The sequence below is a fragment of the Sturnus vulgaris genome, chromosome 9, assembly GCF_052056855.1.
Source record: "Sturnus vulgaris isolate bStuVul1 chromosome 9, bStuVul1.hap1, whole genome shotgun sequence".
Classification (NCBI taxonomy): domain Eukaryota; kingdom Metazoa; phylum Chordata; class Aves; order Passeriformes; family Sturnidae; genus Sturnus; species Sturnus vulgaris.
In genome coordinates, this window is record NC_142251.1 from 19,832,204 (window position 1) to 19,853,160 (window position 20,957).

The 20,957-nt window shown below is 35.0% G+C and overlaps 1 long non-coding RNA gene across 37 annotated transcripts in view; it reads left to right on the plus strand.

Moving 5' to 3' along the window:
• Positions 1-20,957, plus strand: part of LOC148222839 (uncharacterized) — a 180,580-nt gene that overhangs the window by 53,300 nt on the left and 106,323 nt on the right. For all 37 annotated transcript variants that reach the window (XR_015805465.1, XR_015805478.1, XR_015805469.1 and 34 more), the window contains 2 exons: positions 15,312-15,448; positions 18,033-18,117. This is a non-coding gene — a long non-coding RNA (uncharacterized LOC148222839). The remainder of the gene's footprint in view (positions 1-15,311; positions 15,449-18,032; positions 18,118-20,957) is intronic.

The window sequence follows — 20,957 nt, forward strand, 5'->3', positions numbered from 1 at the left end:
AAAGAAGTCACCAAAGCCTCATGGCTGTGTTGAATAAATTACTGCCAGTGACTCACAAAGGCATCAAAGTTGGTACCTTGCTCTGGACCTTACACATTTGATTTTCTTTCCACTTAGAAAACGAAGCAAAAATGACCATGCATAATGATAAACAAAGGAGAGAATGTGCAATTAGTTTTAGAATCTGCAGAACCTGGATCTCAAAGTGCATTTACAGAGGATTTTCTTTTTAAAAAAACAGAAGAAGCAATGGTCTTTTATATACCAGCAATTTCTGAAGAATCTTGCACCACAGACATAAATTGTAAAAAATTATACAACTAAGTATTTCAAGGAATCCAATAATAACATTTAAAATCAAATATGTAGCCTTAAAGTACTTAGAAGATGCCGGTCTAATTTTGGAAATGTGTACTCATAGTTGTTTTGGTTTGCTACTGCTGAGGTAAGATAAGTAGCCTGTAAACAGTTATTGTTATAGAAAGCCAAATCAGTGTCCTATTGACAGGAATTGACAAGGGAGAGTTTCATTGCCTCATTTTGAAGAATGCAATCTTGACTAGTAACTTGAAAAGCCAATTATTTGAAAGTGAGTTTTTAATGTGGAAAATTATCTTTCAGTATCTTTCTGAATTGGGGTCTAATGATGGAAAAATTATTTCTTAGCTCAAGGTGCAATTTCAGTTTCAGATAGTGTTGCCTTCTTAATGTAAAACTGCCTCTATGTGCTATTTTTGCTGACATTACTGTTAACACACCTAAGGTGTACAGGGTCTTGGCCATGCATGTTCACTAGGTTTTTATGTCTAGATCAGGTTCAGAGAGACAGATATCATGTTTTGCTGCTTAATGCTGTGTGGAAATGTTGGCAGTGTTACAGTTCTGAGCTAGTGGAGAAGGCTATAAATGAAAACCATAGTATTTGCAGTGCAGTTATGACACAGTGAATAAGTTCAAGTTTATCCTTACTGAAGTCAAACAGAATTAAAATATAGATAAACTATGACAAAAATATTTCAAAGGAAATAGTGTGAATTCTTCTATTATGTTTTGGATGCAAAATCTAAGCTGTTATGAGAAGCAAGAATAAAAAGGTAGCTTCTTGCTCCATAGTGCTATTTTTTATTACATTTGTATTGACTTAAAATGTGAAAATTATCAAAATAAGCCTCACTTTTCATTTGACATTTAGTTTAGAATCCTAAAATCTTACAAGATGCCTTTAGGATCCAAACCCAGCTTTCACAAATCAGACTTATTTAGTCCAAGCTAACTGCATTCATCAAACAAGCAGCTTGAAACTGGCATGACTTGGAAGAAGTAGATCTTAGGATGAAGTGTATGACTATGACAAGCATATGATTGACAGGACATTTTTTTCCCAAAGGGCTGCTTTACCTGCAGCTTTTGTACCTGCATAGAACTCTGCAGGGTTCTATTTCTTGTAACAGAAAGAGTTTCACTATATAAAAAATATTATAAAAGCACATTTTTGAAGAAGAGGGTTGTGGTAAATAAAGCCCTCATGATATTTATTTAAAGTCATATAAAATTTAAAAATGTAGTTGCTCTTAAAATATGTGGTAAGTGTTCAGTTTTATCAGTCTCATCCCCTCTCTTGTGTTTGCGTGTTGCCTGCCTCAGTTCCCTTGGGAATTCTGAGGAAAGGAACCTGGACTCTAAGACTGGAAATCAATAATATGGGATCAGGAGATTAACACCATTAAATTGTTGTTACCCATATTAAAGCCACACAGAAATAGTAAATGCCTCAAATCTTGCTTCTTGCTCCAAACATTAAATGTGAATTTAAACGGGACCTTTAGGTTGTAGATTCTCCTTGGCCTGTTTCATAATTTTGAGCTTTGCAACTTCAGGTGTTAAGGTGGGAATATGCAGAGCAGTGGATTTAATACCATCAATGCACCTTCAAATCCAGAGAGGCAGATTTTTCATGCCAGGCATTTTACTGGGTGATGGGCTGCTGAATAAGATCCTGCTTTCAAGATTTTTAAAGATTTATGGGCAGTCTTCATGAACACTCTCCTTTCTCCATTGTTCTTTTCACTTGTGCACCAAAGTTGATACATCTGTATATGTAATTACAATACTGGTTAGGGATGCATCTGAGAAGGAAAGCATCTGTACAGTTTTCAGATCTGAGCAACTTGTACTTATTTTCCTTTCCTAACCCAAAATCTTCTAGGGCTTAAAGGGAAAGTTAAGTTTGATAAGTACTGAAGTAAATCTGCAGATGGAGAGGACCTGTTAAGTCTCTGCACAGACTATATTAATTTAATTCTAAAGAATGGTGACAGCATAGAGGTTGACATTTCTCAATGTTTACTTATTTATTTGGGCAAGAAGACAAGGAATATACAAAAAACTCCTTTTTCTTATCCCATGAATTTTCCTTAGAGCTGTTTCAAGGATATTCCCTTGAAAAAGTAGAGGTAAATCTCTACAAATATTAATGTTCTGGAATACACATCTTTACAGACAAATACCTTGCATTAAACAATATAATTAATATGTCAATATATGAAGGTCTTATAATTTTATGAAAATATTAATATTTCAAAGTGAAACTTGGCAGCTTCCCTAGTGTTCCCATAGAAAACAATGGGATGGCTTAGGAAGAAACAAGTGTACTTCTGCATTGGTATGTATTTCCAATATATATGTATATATATGTATGTATGTATGTGTGTGTGTGTATATTTATTTATTTATTTATTTTATTACTATTTTTTTTAAAGTGGGTGCATACTTCAATCAAAGTTCTGGCCCAAGTCCTGCTATCAGCCATGGCTGAATTTACAGCAGGTCTAAGGCTGACATGTCAGGGTACCTGGGGAGACAATGCATGGATTTAATATCGTTTGCCAGTGGGGCTCAAAGTAATAATGTCTTCTGCATTAATGTGCAGTGAAGTGAGTGTAGCATTAATCTTCACAGAAAGTTCAGTTCTCTTGAGAATGTGGAAGGATAATATAAACCATGGTAATAGGAGATAGGAACCAGGTAACATGGGGTTACTTCTATGTAATTTCAATCTGATTAAAGAAAGTTAGAACTTTCTCTCTGCAATTTGTCAGAAGCATGGCAGGATGGCAGATACAAACTGGCTCAATGCTGTGAGCATGTATATATGACTCATATGTCTTACTTGAGTTTGAAATTTTAAGCTCCAATTAAGAGAAAGATTTATTTCTGAAGTTACTGTAGCATCATCATTTATGGTATTGTACCTGAGAATCTGGATATTATAAATGCCCTGTTTTCCAGAGGCTGCATTTCTGCTATGAGAAATGTGCCTTAGTCTGAATCTTAATTCATTATTTACCAGCTGAGAATAAATTATTTTCTAGATTAGCAGTATTTACTAATATAGCCAGACTTGGATTGTGTATCATACGAGAAAGGGATGGAAAGCTGTGTGACTTCAAATGGGCTGACTTGGTAGTACAGAAGTGTACAAATGAAAACTGTGCTTTGTTTTTTTCCTTTATAAACAGAAAAATCTTTGTATTTGCAAAAGTAGTTAATTGTTGCACTTTTAATGAAAAGAAATGTGACTTTGTAACTTTCTCCTTTCTTGCAATGTTATCAATTGATTTTAAGCATGACTTCAGGATCAGGGGGATGTGGGAAAGAAAGTGTATTGAAGTACAAGAGGGGATTTGATAAAGAGGTCAGAGTTAGCAGGAAAATAGACTGGTGATCTGCTAGGAGAGCTGTGCCCTGCATTCTTTAGGAAATGTGCAAGAGCAGCAAGAGCTTTTTTTCAGATGTGTCAGAAAAGGATTTCTGTCTCTAAGGCTAATCCACGTGACAGCCTCCGCTCACACTTTCTGTTAAGGTCAGCTCCCCAAATACTTGGACAAAGCAACACTCCAGGGATGCAGGAGGAGGAAGATGACAGGGGACCCTAAAGTTCACAGATATTCACTGACTTGTACCTAAACCGGCACAACCTTACCATGGCCGCGTGTCTGCCCTGCAGCTCCGCTGCTGTCTCTGTGCATATCAGGCATTTCAGTTTACTTGCACTGCTGAAACCTAGGCACAATTTTCCACACCCAGGTTTTCTTACATGTCCTTTGTTGTTTTAGAACTAATTGCTGGATCAAAACCATTCATTTTTGTAGCTGAGGAGATAGGACTAGAGTTGTGATTTACTTCGTGCAGCAGAAATCTCAATGACCTCAAGGGAATAGGCCTGCACAATACCTCATTTAACAAATGACAAAACACTGAGTTTCTGATACAGTGTAATACTGAGGTTTAATTTATGGATGTTTATGCAATACTTCGAAATTTCTGGACATATGTATCACTCTGCAAGAAATGCAGTGCAGCTTCCTTGATGCGATCTCTTATTGCACACAGGAGCAACCCAGACTCTTGCCAAAGGTTCTTGAAGTCAGTAAAGCCAGTCAGCTGAATGCAGTTTTGGTGAGAGAGTATTTAGATTATCCCAGATGACAATGAGCAATTACAAGTTTTAGATAAGTACAAGTTATAATACTGTGTCTAGATAGAGACATATCTATTTTAGTATTACTAGGTTCTTATAAGTGTCCACCTCTTGATTTTTTCTCTTCCAGGCATGTAAGATTTTATGAGTAATTTCTTTTACTATCTGCCTGGTCAGTGGTATCTGCTCCAAAAAATTATTAGGCTTCCTTATTTTCCCAAGCATGGGACACAAATGGCTTTTATACATAATAAGATACATTGAATGGTGTGAAAATTAAAGCACGTGTACTTTTTTGTGCTTGAAGCTTGTAGTCCAAACACACTCATAGATCAAGGAAACTTAGTGTCATGGTAGGGACAAAATTACAACCAACTCTATTACCACTAGGTTGTAGGAACTTTTGTCTTCCAGATGCCTTCAGAGAGTGAGGGAGGCTTTGCTTAGCATTATAGAGTTTTTTCACATACACAGTTAATGGACATAAACATCAGAAATCTTAGGCTACTGCAGTTTTCAAATATCTGCACAGAAGTGAAATGGTCAGCACAAATTCACTGAGCTCTCTACACAGCCCGTGGCTCTTTGTGCCATCTGAACCTTAGACAAATGGGACAGTATTCACTGCCGAGTTCCTCTCAGGGCTTTCCTACTGTTCTGTGCTGATGTAGCGAGGGAGCCAGAGGACAGCTTTGATGTGCTCATGAGGAGGATGGCCAGGTTTCTCCTTTATGTGGGGACACAGGTTCTGATAGCCAAAGACAGAACACCATCTTTGCAATGACTCAGGACAGTGAAGCAGGAATATTGTGGGTGCAGAGTTCACTGGCAGTGCCAGCAATGGAAAGCATATTCAGGGATACCTGAGACAGAAATATCAGTACCTGGGTCAATTATATACCTTTGAGAATATATAGTCACCACCTCAGCCTAAGAAATAGCAGTATCCTAAGAAATGCAAGTCACCTGAATGAGCCCTTAAGAAAAAAAAACCAACCCACAAACAATGCTGCTTTAGTGATGTATACATTTTATTCCATATATGTGTACGCAGGTATAAGCAGGTCTTAACTAAGCGTCACAGGAATTTCAGAAGTATATTCAAAACTGAAATTATACTTCCTGTGCCTCTTCTCTGTTCTTTGAAAAATACTGTGTTACACAAAAGGACTGCAAGGATTGATTTTTAAATACCTGGGGTGTAGATAGTGGAAATTTAATAATTACAGCTAATTAGTTCACCAGGTAACAAAGGGCCATGGTTCATGCCATGGTATGCTGTGAGGTTGTAGGTGTTTAAAGTGACAGGAAAAAGGTAGACTGACCTGCAAATTAATTTTGAAATTAATTCAAATAGGACATCAGTACTTAGGACATCAGTTATGTAAGGATCAGGTTTTCATTAAAGTCTGAACCTTTTATAGCTTCTGTCTTCAGTTTCCTAGAACTTTATTTTAATGTACAATATTAATTAATAAAAATTTCTTTTAAAGTTATTATTTCACAGAACTTCTCATTAAAATAAATTCTGACAGTACAAGTGTTCTACAAGGAGTCCACAGTAAATGCAAAAGGGTTTTTCCTGTATTCCATATGATGGGCTTCTCATTGTTTAGTTATTTATAGCTGATACAGTAGTGATAAATTTACTTTAATCTTGCAGTGATTAATATGTGATAAGGTATAGAAACTAAGTTAACAGGAAAGTATAATGAAATATGAATTCTGTCTTTCTGTGATAAATCAAGTGCAGAATTGAAACCTGCATCTTCTATTGGGCCAGGCAAGTAAATGATATCTTGTAGAGGAAGAGTGTTCTCTTACAGTATGAGTGCTCTTTGTGGGTTTCTGTCTGCTCTACACAGCAGTGAGCTTCTGGAGTGCAGTTTGTAGAGTACAGTGTTGGGGTTTTTTCCACTGATACAATTTTTTCTTAACTGAAAAGTGCTAAACATGCCCCTTTTTTACTGTTTTTCTTCACAGTTACTTCTTTCTCTACTGAAATATTTTATTTAATTTTTAGATTAGTTTTCCCCACAATTTTTCTTGGTCATTACATCTTTCTTTATAGTACCAAAATTCAATTTTATATTTAATGAATCAAAAATCATTGCTAGAAGCAAATGATCATACAGAGATATTAATTCTTTGAGCTAATAACATTTCTTTTGACAAAGCCATGATTTAATGCTACATTAATGGAAAAACCATTCAAAGCTCTTGAAAAACATGCAAGGAAATTTTATATGTCAACTTGAGAATACTCTTGCCTAGAGGTTGTAATGCACAGACATTAGAAATAGGGTTTGTCGTTTTTTCCCTTTTTTTCCCCCTTTTTTTCTTTTTCCCCAAAGGATTTGAAAGAAAAACCATTCCTGACTAAATGCAGGCTGGAGCTGGGAATTGTAGTTATAGGGAGAAAAAAATCTTACATTAAAATGCAGATTAAAAGAAAAGTAAGGTAATTGATGATAATTTAATTAAATATAAGCTATAGAATATGCTGGTGAGCTACTAAAAGGTAATGTACATATGAATAGAATAGAATTGATTTTTTTCCAATTCTAGGGTTTCACTGAATTTTCTTCCAAAGATCTGAGATACTTCATGAAATAGGAAATCATTCTGGGGAAACACCAATTAAGTGTATTCAAATGCTTCTGGAAGTTTAGAAATCATTCACAGTTTATTTGCTCACCTAAGAAAAGAGCTACAGGAGAAGACAAAGGTGTTTTATTATTTTATTGTTACTGAGCATGCAGTATTTTTGGCTGTCTTTGAAGCAGAATTTAATACTGGGTATATGGTGAGCTTCCAGTGAAATCTAGACCAGCTTGTGATTTATGGAGACATTCTGATCCATTCCTGATTCCATCATTTGGGTTGCCCTGCAGACCCATTGTGAGTTAATCATTCAAAGTCTGAGTGCTACTGAATCCTGATGAGATGAATCTTCACTTTGTAATTATTTCTTTGTCCCAATGTGTAATGATAACAAATCTTGATCTCTTTAATGGTAGCAAATTTTTGTTTATGTGAAGTTATTTACTACTTATTGTTTTCATGTTCAGTATAATTGACATGAAGGACTTTGTATATGTAATTACATTCCTCTGAGATTATTCAGACTAATGGTTTATAGGTAATTTAAACAAGAAATTACTTCATGTAATCTGCGTAGTGTAGCAGTTTTAGGCAAATACAGTATTTCAAATTCTGTGCATGAATAATTTTGTTTTACATTTTATTTTGTCACTTTAATGCCAATCCTATTTATGGATGTTATTCTACAATAGATAATAGTACATTTAAATGTTTTATTGGTGCTATTATTATCCTGCCATGGAATGATTAGTATTCTATATGTCTTTGAAAAAAAATTTTCTGCAGCATCTTCCAGTCTTCGTTGTTTCTTTGCATAAATTGAAAATTAGAAAATAGCTATATATTTAATGTTTGTAAGAGAATGGAGATTGTGACTGTACTTTGTTATCAGTTTTTTCTTTTCCAGTTAATCATGCTGAGTTTAGCTTCCTATTTATTGACCTAAGTAGGTGAAATAAATAAGTGCATTTAAGAATTAGATTATTCTTGAAATACAAGTGCAATATATAAAGTATATTAAATTTTAGCAGCTGTACACTTCTCTGAGCTGCAGTCATCCCTCCGTAGTGAAAGCAAGTTTGTCTTCAGTTGTCCCTTTTTGGACAGTAGTTCTTTTCTGAGGTGAAATAGATTGTTCTTGGTATCACAGGTGTCATTTTATGTGTCTGTGATGTTGTCAAAAAGAATAATCTGTAATCTATAATGTTGACATGATAAAATTGCAACAAAGCCTGCTTCAATAGCATAGTTACCTAACAGTTGTAACAAGTGCAACAATGCACCATGACAGGATCTGATTAAAAACATTGATCAATCCCGTTTCTCACTTCCTGCTGTAGACAGTCATGGAAATTTACTGAAACACCTCACATTTCTTACTGCTGATTTTTTTAGAGAGAAACTGTGAAAAAATTGGTTAGTGTAACCATATTTACAAAAATTAGTGTGAAATTTGTTAGAATTGGTGGATAAAGACAAAACAAGATCCTTTTCTATATATTTTTTGCTCTTCTTATATCACTTCCAGTACACAAGTACTTAGAAAAACAATCTGTTTGATTAACACAGTTTTCATCATCCCGGACCATCTTCTTCCATATTAGGAAAAAGAACATATACATGAAAAAAAAAAAGGCTTAAAATTTACCTAAGATACTGTGTTTGTAAGAGAAAAGTTCCTCTTTTTTATTGATTCCACTTTTTCCTTGTTCTGTCCACTCCCTATTGCCTGCCAAAAGGGATTAATTCTATTGCCCATGTCTGCACATGAGTCAGACTGGGCTCTACTTTACTCTGAAGTCTGTTGAATAATGTTCAGATAACTCTAAGTACTTACATAAAATATTTTAACAATACACAGTGTAGTAATTCATTTTTACAAAGCAATGCATTAAATATTGTTGGATAGTTGCTGACACTGCAATATTTTGAGAGACGATTGATTTGTTTATTGATGTCCCTTTCATCTGTACACTGCTCTTACTTTATATGCCTTCTTCCTTTGCTAGTGTATGTGTAAACACTCCCAGTTTAAGCTGATGCATTCATTTTGAGGCCAAAAAGGCTGAGGGAAATTCAGTGACAGGAGAGGGATTGAATTCTGAGCCCTATCCATGACCTATCATGCTTTCTTTTCCATTTTCTAAAATGTTTCAAATAGGATAGGGAACCATATAATTTTAAATGCTTGGATCTTACAATACATTTATTATATTTTCTGTGATAGCTTCTTTTTCTTATTGTTGCTCTCTGTATTTCTTGATCTCCTATCCCAGGATAAGTGCACAGAGTGATTTTGCCTTGAGATGGAAGGTTGGTCACTAGTCTTTATGCTCCCTGGATTTAGGGGGACAAGAAACACTATAGCTTGATGGGGAAGACTGCTTTTATGTGAAGGAAAAAAAATGTAGTTCCAACAGAGCTGTCTGGGAACACTGTATGGGCTCTGCAAGGGGATGCAGTGACCCTGGCATGGATCTGAGTGACTAAAGCCCTGGATTTTAAGGGGGAATTCAGGTATCCTGTCTCTGACTGTTATCTCTGTAGAGCAGTTTTGGTCTATGACAATAGTGTATTTCACCCTTAGATAGCTATTGAGAGATGCTTTCATGTACTCTGAGGTTTAAACTGCAGCTTGAGAAATTAGGCATTATTATTTATATTAGATTCAGTGAAATACTTGCTAAGAGGTTTGCTCCAGAGAATATCTCTATGGCTGCTGCTTCTTTCTTTTAAGCTGAAGAAGCCATGCTACTGAGAAAAAAAAGAACATTTTGTAAAAAGATAAAGCTGGTGATGCCTGTGTTACCAGTTGTGCTTGGTCAGGTTAAATTTATAATTACCAACGAATTGGTTCTCCATAATGACTCCTGGCTATGGACTGCATCTGTAAAAGAAAGGGTATCTGTTCCCCTCATTGCTGAGGCAGCAAAGGGTTTATTCTTAGACTTGAGTAAGAGCCCACTGTATTGTACAACAGAGATCTTAGTTTTTTTGCACTCATTTCTACTGCTGTTTTTCCCATAGTCTGCCAGCATCTCACTTGCATTAATTCTGTGATTGAGCTGGGACAGATAAGTGGTTGGGTTTTTGTGTTTTGTTTGGGTTTTTTTCTCTGCCTAGCTTCATTGTGCTTTTTTATTTTCTTTTTTATTCTTTTTTTTTTTTTTTTTTTATTCACATGGTTACCAGTATTACAAGTAGGGTGGGGAAAGGAAAGTATGTTCCTGACAAGGCCATTGGCCTTGTTTTTATTTGATGGCACTCATAGCTAAAATCAGATCTGTCACTGATGTCAGCACTTTGCTTAAAGCTGCCTGGTTTCTTCACCACTGTTTTCATCCTCAGAATTGTAAATCAATACCCTTTGATCTAAACATAAAAGCCTGGGAGGCTTATGTTGAGGATATCTTCCCTTGTGCCTCAATTCATTCAGTTTAGCTGCTAAATCTAAGGAAATCAAAAGCAATACTGAATTGACATTTAATAGCTCTCCTCAAGACTGCCAGAATGTAATCTCTCAGAAAGTTTGAAGTTTGAAACAAACTTTGCATTGTACTGGTCTATTATTAGCACTCCACTTAGCATATGCAAGTGCTTTTTGAAAGCAGCACATAATATCTGAACTAGGAGCTCTAAGTGCTTCCATCTTAATTAAATTGAATTTTCTGAGGAATAATAATAAAATATTCAAAAGAATATGGAAAAGGAAGAGCTACTGTTGAGGAACTCTGAGGAACAGATGTGTTTTGTCAACTGTACCAGTTTTGACCTTATGGAGTGAACTGCAACTGAACTAAAACACAGTTGCCTCCAATTTTTGCAAAAAATCATTTTTTAAGCTTTTCAGTACCTTGTTAGTTCACTTATACAGACTAGTACTCAATGTTGGGTCTCTTTTAGTTGCTATTGTACAGTAAGAGTTAGTGTTTTTTTTCAAGGTGCCAGGAACCCTGATGTCTATTAATCATCTGTTACAAATCTGTGCTTTCTTTTAATTGATTCTGTAAGGCAGTAATGAGGTTTGTATTCAAAATTTTGCAATATATTGGAAAATTAAAATAGATGGGAAACATTAAATTGTTGTTTTGGTTGAGTATAAAGTAAATAGTAGCATCTCTACCATTTGGACTAAACTGAGGAGACTTCCTGAAAAAGCCAAGCGTTTTCCTGTGTTAATTCTGTTATACTGTGGGGACTTAGTCATTAGCAAACTCTTGTCTTCAGCATTTGAGCAGTAAGTGCTGTTGTGTCTGGGAACTCAGCTCCTTGGACAGAAGGAAACCTTATTTCTGTTTGCTTGCCCTTTAGGGGCAGCTTATCCATCACAAATGGTTTGCTTGTGACACTTTCAGAGTATTTTCAGCTGGGAAAGCTTTGATATGCCCTGCATTGGTAACATTTTATCCTGAGGAATGTGGGTGTATGGGAAAAATATTACTGTCACAAAAAACTTTGCACAAAAAGAAACCTAGCATGACTAGTGAAGTCTAGTGTTTACTCAGGAATTATCTCAGTATAGCTGAAAGCTGACTTTGACCTAATATTTTATGCTTTTAGACTTTTATTTATTAAAAAATCCCATACTTCTTAGATGTGATATAGCTTTCTGTTTGCTAGTTCACGTAGAATTTAAGTAAAACTAGAATTATCATTCATGGGCAAAAATTTTCATGGAGAAAAGTCAATGAAATTATACTGGGAAAAACAAGATTGAAATTTAATGAGCAACAGTTACAAACACAATTCTTATGCAAGTCCTGAAGCACTTAATATCTGATATCTGCTGCAAACCAGTATTAATGAAACATGGTAGAAATGTGATTTTAAAGTACTGAACTACCTGGGAGAAAAAAAGCTGTTTTGGTTAATTGCACCTTTGCAATTGAAATTTACTGAAAAGCATGGCAATTTAACATACATATAGAAATGGTTAGGATTTCTGCTCTCAGCAATGGTGTAGAAGTGATTTTCCATTTAAACCCAAAATTATCAAGTATTTCTGAGATAACCTAAATTTTGTAAACTCAATAGCAGCAGGAACTAAAAACGCTCCAAATAATTTTGCCCAAAATTGTCAGTCCAGTGTTCAACTTTCATTCCAGCTCAGAACAACTAGAGTTCTAAAAGGTCCTAATAAAGATTTTCCTGGTTTTTATTTTATTAACTTCTAAATATATTAAAAATAAACAAAAGCTGTATTTTCTATTCTTTGTTTTACAAACTGGTTATTTGGAACTAAAGCACCTGTATTGAGAAAGTCTTGGCCCAAAACTCAACAGGTGTTCCTTAGCCTTCAAGGAAAGGTGGTGTGTTGTCCTGCCAAGAAATGTGTAAGTAACCATCACTACTCTTTATTTTTTAGAGTTTTTAAAAATACTTTTTGTAGGAAAAATGCTTTGAGAACCACAAGGAGAAAGAAAAAATGCAGAAATAAATGCATTCTATTTCTATAAATACAAACTACATGTGTGTTTCCCACACATTTGAAAAAAAAAGTCTACCTCGCTCTTTCGGTTTCCAAAGGAATGGTGACATTCTCTTTGATTTTAATCTTAGCAGTGTTGTGAACACTGAGTGTTTCTGACAGTTGAGTTCTCTCTGTGACAGGTCTGTGGATTAAACCAGCCAGTAAAGCAGCGAGGTGGGTTAGTTGACTTTTCTTTGCATGAATGCAATTTAAAAATACAGTGGTTTTCAAAATGTCATTTCCTGATTAGTGCCCAGTTGTATTAACATCACTGTGGTGTGGACTTGCTGTTTCTACTGAATACAAATATATTAGGACTCGGTAAAATGGCAATTGTTTTATTGCAATTTGGTTAAGTGTATGTATTGCAAAAAATGCAGTGTGTTGCGTGGCAGAAGTGAAAATGTAAATACAAGTGGTATTGAATGCAATAAGAATGGTAGCAGGAAGAATACCTGTATGTGTAATAGTCCTTATCACAGAACTCAAATATTGAAGGTAAACACGATAACCTGTGTTCAGCCCAGCGGATCAGTAACAAGATCCTTAGCTGACACTTTCATGAAGATCAGATGTCAGTGATTGTCACAGCTTTCTTATCAACTTGAATAAATTACCACAACTTTTATATTTTATTTAAAAAATTGTTCATTAGTGTTCATAACTCATTCAGCTGAAGATACGATAGTATTTCCTTTGGTAATGTATTTCTGGCAATTAAATTTTTGTGTTTATATCAAAATGACTAAAAGGAATTTTAGTAATTTTCAATTTATTTCTACTCTTCTGGAATCTAATAATGAAAATTAAGGTTTTGTCCTTCCTATTAAATAGATACAGGCATAGATACAGGACAGGAGCTGATATTTCTTTCAGATATTTTTAGTTGGAGTTGCTGTGGCATCATTCTTCTGGAGTTGTACAGAAGTCAGTATCTTCAGCCATTTTCACTGTCAGGGATACTGGATTCTTTAAATTGGTGGCAGTGAACACCTGAAGTATTGCTACAGAAGTTAATTGCTGTTTGCTGTTGGATGAGGAGTCTGGAGAACATTTTGAACAGTTTTGATTTATAGTAAAATTTGCAATCTGTTTTCTGAATTGTCATAATTCCAGAATAAAAATGATATTTTGATGTCTCATGTTATTCACCATCACACGGTGTGGGAAAACTAACTATATGTACTGATAAGAGAGAGATACGTGGGGGAACCTGTGCAGTGCTTAAATTTTCAAATATTCTACATTAAAATATCTCATTGCTTCTCTGCTTAATAATACTCACTTTTCCCCTTGCTGCTCCCTTTATGTAGGTTTCCTATATCACTTCCATGACAGAAGAGAATATTATGGAACTGTGAGATAAAAGTAGAAAAATTCTCAAATATCAATATAATATAATTTTATATATCAAATATAAAAGTACTCAAATTCTTTCTATCTATCTGTCTATCTATCTATCTATCTATCTATCTATCTATCTATCTATCTATCTTTATTTTGCTGGTGTACCAGGAAATCCCAGAATGTGTGGGACCAATTTTATATCCTGACATGTTTATCAGTACTGCTATTGTATTTGTAGGACCATGTTGTCCTGAATATCAGTTTGAAATCCTGAATATTTGACTGTCTCTTCCCATCAACATAATTCTCTTGGTTTTCCACTTCTCCGTGTAATGCAGTGCAGCTAGCAGGGTTTGTGAACCCTTTTCATGGCTGCAGGGATGTTCAAATAACAGGAAAAGTTTGAATGTTATGATCCCAACTCTAAAGCAAGGCCTGTTTGTCAGTGGTAATAGGAGTTTTCCAGCTTTCCTAAGGGAGGAAATTTTTTCTTCAAAAAATTGAAGAAGATTTTATTGAGCATTGTTTTGGAGAGGTTAATAGTAAAATATGTTTGTATGCTTGAGAAATAGCCTTGATCCGTCTTGGATACCTTGTTATGTGGAAGATGGTACATTGTGTGCTTTAATAGGCAGGAGGTTAATTTTAAAATCTTTTAAAATTAATTTGCAATTTTTCCTGTTTGAATTTTGAATGTTATTGAAAGGAAAGGAGAAAAAAGAAATTTCTCTATATTTTCTCTTGGAGAACTAAAAAGGTATTTTTTGAACTTTTTAAGCTCACCTAAAACTCCAGTAGCTAAACAGCAATGGATGGTTGCATAATAGCAATAACAACTAGCCTGAAGTTTTCTGAAGAATATATTTCACATGGTAGCTTTTCAAGCTGCAAAATAAGATCTAATACATAATCTTTATGCATATCAACACACAAATTCATGATGCACATGTTTGTATGAGCTCAGTTAAGAGACAATAATTTTAAACTCTTCAGAAATACTTTAATAAGACTGATTTTTTCATGTTTTATATGAGTAAAGCCATACTGTCTGAAACAGCAAAATCTGAAAGTCTCACAGACTTTTAGAGAGAACCCCTTCTCTCTTGCTTCCCCCATCACTTGCTTTCCTAGGAATGTACAGTAGTCTGTCTGTGACAAGGAGAAGCTCACTCTGCATTTTCCCAGTAATGATAGCATCACTGATGGCTTCTTACCTCAGAATCTGACATTTCTAAACACAATGCTGTCTTTCCCTGAATGAAGTTCCCAAAACTTTGTTCAGACACAGTCTTCTGACATCTGATGACCATTTCATTTTCCCATAAGTGAAGTGAAACTCTTAAGATGATTTTTCCTCAAAAATATCAGAGATATTTTATTTTTATTTGTAATATTTATGCTTTTTTGCAGGAACAGGCTTGGTTCTGTTTGAAGAAATTACTGCACGAGTTCAAAAAGGAGCCATAGTTGTGCTTACAACACAGAAATCCAGCGCTGCCAGTGGTGCTCTGACAGTGGGAATTACTAGAGCTGAAATGTTCAATGAGGTAAATAGAGCAATGCAAATCTCAAGGGCTTCTGAAATACAGAATATGCAAGGACGATTTTGAGAATGTGTATTACATTGCTGCTTTCTCTCACACCATCTACCAAACATCTCTTTCCTCTCTTCTAAAAATCAATTCGATGTGACTGTCTCCAGTTTGAAATTAGCATGATTTAATCTGGTACAGGAAAAATCTCTCTCCATGGAAAAGTCCCAAATGGGAAATCTAATGATAGCATATTCCCCAAGGAAAGCTGCCACCTTAGACAGAGTCCCTGTAGGAGAGAAAGTGAACAGCTGCAATATTTTGTGTATAAAATGTGTGTGTGTATGTGTATGGTGACATGACACAATGCTTTGTGACAGCTCATTTTATTCTGGGTCCTTCACATGACAGATGAAATGATTTCTGTAATTATTCTTAGGTATACAACCCAAAGTCAGTTCTGTTAATACTTAGACTGTTTGGCATAAAATACATTTAGATATCTCATTTAAACATCCCTCTGGAAAAAAAGCTCTGGAAATCAGAAGTGATTGAGTGGATGAGCTGCAACTGTATTGCTTCTAGGCCCAGTAGAAAGGCATGTATAAGGGGCTGATTTTCATTTCAAGTGTTTCATTTGAGGTGAAGTTTTGTCCCAAGGCTTACATAACAAGGATAGCTTTTCTTGTAGTTGAATTAGCTCTTGTTTTACTTCTAAGTTAAATTAAGATCATTGCAATTTTATGCTAAGGAGTAGAAAAAGTTTAAATATATCCTTGCTTTAGAGCAAGAATGTACATTAACCATTACCAGTTATAAAATACTACCTGCCATTGCAAGCCTTTATCACTACTTAAGATTAGAAATAGATCAATTATATAATTTGATATACTGCTAAGGGAATTATTGTACATGTATCTATGCCTTATTTTAAAATAATTGATAGGTTTATAATTTAATGTGAATGTAGAATATTTTAAAAATACATACTACAATTAGTAAACCAAGTAAGAAAAAAGTATGTAATCTCCTAAAGCTTGAAGAGGATTTGTTGTATCAGTGTTTATTGTGTAGAAGTAATGCAATTCTTATTATTCATTTAGAGAAAATACTGTTGTACTTTGGTGAAAATTCTTTTATCTTTCTGAACATTCAGCATGACTCTGTCATACATTTTTAGATTTCCAGTGGGGTTGGTTTGCTTTCATTCAGGGTTGAAGTCAGTTGCTGTATTTCCAGGATTACTGAAAACTTGAACCTACTTCACTGAAATACAGGGTCTACAGAACAACAGTTTTGCAACTTATATGCGTAAGAGAGAGGGAATACGTTCAGAAAAATTCACTTAAATCATCTGTCAAAGGTGCCAGCACAGCTAGTAGCTTTATTTCTCAGGAAAGCAGAGACAGATGGAAAGAGCTCTTATTGATTGCTTTCTGGGAAAATTATTCTATGAGTTACTTTTGCAGAGAATGTAATTTGCCTGGGCTGTAGCTGGACTAGTATGAAAAGCTCTGGGAGAAATAGTTCCCTGATTGTTTTTTTTTTTCAATATGAAATAATAGTATTCTCTCAGAACCAGAACTATATCAGCTCCACAAATATCACTAGAGATGGGTATGACTTCATGTACTTGATAATGCTACAGGTAAGTTTTGAAAGGAAGGAAAAAATGGAAGTTGGGAAGAAGAGAGGTTTTTACTTCTCAATGAACTGTTCCTTAAATAACAAAGAAGGCAAATAATTAATTATGGGATGTAATGCCCTGACTGATTTATAAGGCTACTTTTTTTCCCATTTCTTTGATGAAAGCCTTGAAAATATACTAGTGCAGGTTATGATACCTTTAACCTGTACTGTAATGTTTACTGTTTTAAGATATGAAGCCAAAAGTGTTATCATCCTTAAAATTTAAACTGGTACTTGTACAACTCTATCAGTTTTACCAAATCAAATTCTATATACATAGCTGCCATTCTGTAATTCAGATATAAGCTCATCTCCCACAGGTGAAAGAAGCTTAAAATAATAAAAAGAAAAATAAAATTTCTCACTTTAGAAATTATATTATTTTATGAATTTGTCTAATTTTTATCATTTTGCAGTATTATAGGAATCTGATAAATGAAGTAAAGTTGAAATTGAAATTTATATCAATGTTTGTGGAAAACTAGTCTTTTATAATTAGGGAAGAAAAGCAATATTTAAGAAGATAAAACACAAAAAGAAAAAAGAACTTGATGTCCCTGCATGTGACAGGTGGAAAATCTAAAGGCTGAGGAAATTGGATGTCACTCACAATCATTCCTCATTATTCACTGTCACACTGCAGAAAAAGTTAATTTTTTCTGAGTTGCAGAGTCTTACTGTACAGCCACATGCAGACATCATTTCACATTGGCATTAATGTACAATATTTGCAAAAGAATCTTGTTGCTGTAAAATATTGCTTCAGTAGTCAAAGTGATGGAGTCATGTTCTGAATTTAATTTTGATACACTGTATTGTTTCTTAGAGCAATTGCAGGCTGTATACATATTTCTGTGTTCAAAAATCAGGAATGTATTTACAAGAGGTGAATTGTTTTGTCTTCCTCCAGACTAAGAAGGGACCGATATAATTTGAAGTTCACAAAGACAGCGATCAACAAACCAGCAGAATTATAGATGAAGAACTGTTGTGTGGTGAGTAAACTGAAGCTTTCTTACTTTGGGCTTCTTGAGTGAAGGTTCTGTGGCACATACCTCAAATAAGGAGAAATGACAAAGTATCAGTAATTGATTGAAACCTCAAGGAATTGCTCTTAATGAAAATAGTACTAAAAATGAAATATTTATTACTGTTTCACTGCTTTAGCTAAGGTATTCTGTTCTACTGCAGACCTTTATTTTTCTTCTGGTTTGATCAATATTTTCACATTTTACTGTCATTTTTTGACATCTGATGCTCTATATTGTAGTTTCCTCCAACAATTTCTGTAGCTGATACCATGAAGCACTTTGGATTGCTAAAAAATCTGCTAATCCTTGACAAGCTTGTATCTGAACATCCCCTTGGTGCTGTAGTCACAGTTAAGTACTGTGGAGTGGCACTTTAGGCATTGACTGTATAGGGACCTCGCTGTTTTCATCTGTTCTGGTCACAGTCAGCAGAAATAAAGCCCATTTTTGCCAGATTGGATCAGTTCTCGCTGGAGACTGTAATGTTGCTGGCATGAGGATGCTCCTTGGTGCAGCCCCAGGCAAACAGCTGAGGGAGAATTGCAGCAGGCAGAACAGGATTCTTCCCACAGGGCTGAGCCCTTGGCGACAGCTGGTAATGCAAAGCACTTCCTGAGCTGAGTGCAGGGGTTCTAACACTGCTCCTTTGCTCTCCTGATATGCACAGTCACCACTTTTCTGGAAAGCAAAGCCCAATTATCTGTAAGTGATTGTGAAAATACTGAGCTTTGTACCTGTGAATTTACTCTTTTTGGGGGGCTGACTGTGCAGAGGAATAAATAAAAAGGAGACTAAAATTTAGGACTTTTTTTCAAAATTGTGTCTTAGACTGTTTTACTGAGAGTTTGAGGACTGACACAGCTGAGTTTGCTTAGTGGAATAAATTGAAATAATCTGAAAATTATTTGGTATGCAGATACCACATTTTATAGCGGAGAAATTATTTTAAGGCTCTCTTGATAGTTGCAGAGAAAAAAGCCCCACAAATTCCAGTGAGATTTCCATGCTTAAATACTTCTGAACCAATATACTGGTCAGTAGCAAGAAAATGATGGCTGGAAAAACTGTTGCCCAAGTGAAGACATTTTCCTAATTCTCCTTCAAAAAGAAGCAAGGTTGCAGTGGTTTTCTAGAACATACAGAACTTGTCTTAATGGATTAGCCACAGTCTCTTGTGTGGCTCTTCCCCCTTGTAACTGTGCAGGAAAATGTGTTTGCTATGCAGAAGCATGGAGTGACTGCCTCCTCCCCTAGGGAAAAACAAAAAGACTTTACACAAAGTAGATTTTGCTGCTTAGTACTTGTAATGAACCACAGAGAGCTTGTCAGTAAAAATTATGTATGTGTATATGCATATACATATATATATATATAACATGCACATCTTTGTTGTGTGTGTATAATATTTATATTTGCTATGCATATGTATATGTTTAGTAAATGCATGTGTATTTATAAGTATGTATAGCTGTATATGCACATATGTGAAAGAGAAATCAGAAAGTGGTCTTTAAGCTCTGTGGAAGAAATAGAAGATAGTGCTGTTACTTCCAATGTGTGTCTCATGGGAAGTATCACTTAGCATGATACTTGTTGGTTGGTAATGACTCTTTTCAATGTTTGCTCACTTCTTCAAGCAAAGGTAAGGCTGCTGTTAGAGCTATTCCATTCTTTAGATCTATTACTTTCTTTCCTTTGTTCTTTATTTTCTGCCCAAAGTTTGTTGCCCTATCCAAAAAGCCTTTAGCTGGTACTTTCTGAATGCATTTTCACTCAGTTCAAAGGGTTTTGTATTTCTCTGGCAATGGTGCCTAAAATGAAGAGATCCAACACACCTTGTGATTGAGCACACTGCCAGCATAACAGATGGATGTGATTGCTGGCAGCCAAGATGCCTTATGAAATATCGGTGTCAAATGGTCAGAGACAGCATTTTTAAATCACAAATATATGTTAGATGCTCTGGGTTTATGCACATGGTGGAGCATAGTCTAATCGGGTTGACTGAGTTATTTTAAATTTTCAACTATTATCTTCAGTGTACAGTTTGAGTGTTAGTTGCATAATTTTCAGCAGTTATATTTCTATATCTTCAAGAGTTATATTTACTTTGCCCTAAAAAAAAAGTGTTAGAAATAAGTTCAAAGGACCTGTGCTGGCTTCTTAGACCACGTTGTGTGTGATGTGATATGGTATCAATATCATGTCATATATCCTGATCCTTTGCACACATCTAGTTCAAGTGGAATTCATTGCAAGCATTAAATCCTTTTCTCTTTTAATATCACATATTGCGCATTTTCATGTTGTATTCTTTTATTTTAGCTATTTTAATTATGCTGAATTAGGGTGACATTTTTGAGTTATAACTGACCTACTACTCTTTTCCCTGCTTTTCTGTTCCTCATGGAGAGAAAATATTTACAGGTAGAAAACAGGGACAATTAGGTATTTAGGAGATCCCACTGGATGCTTGTCTGTATCCCTTAGTTCATAATTACCTTGGAAATGAACCAATTAAATAATGTTAAAACATACTGATTTTTATTAGAGTTTTGTGACCCAAAATCAAGTGAGTGCTTTAAGACATTTACTCTAAATAATAAACAGTATACTTCATTTTTTGAAAATTATCTGGTTATCTTGTTGAGTATGAAATGCATACTCAAAATATTTGGGATCCTCTGCGTTGTTATATCGCTCAGCATAATCCTACAAACGAAGTTCCTGCCTTATTTGTTAACACGTTGACGTGTATTTCTGTTAATTCAATTGTAAGAGAGCTTTCGGTATCAGAAGGTGAG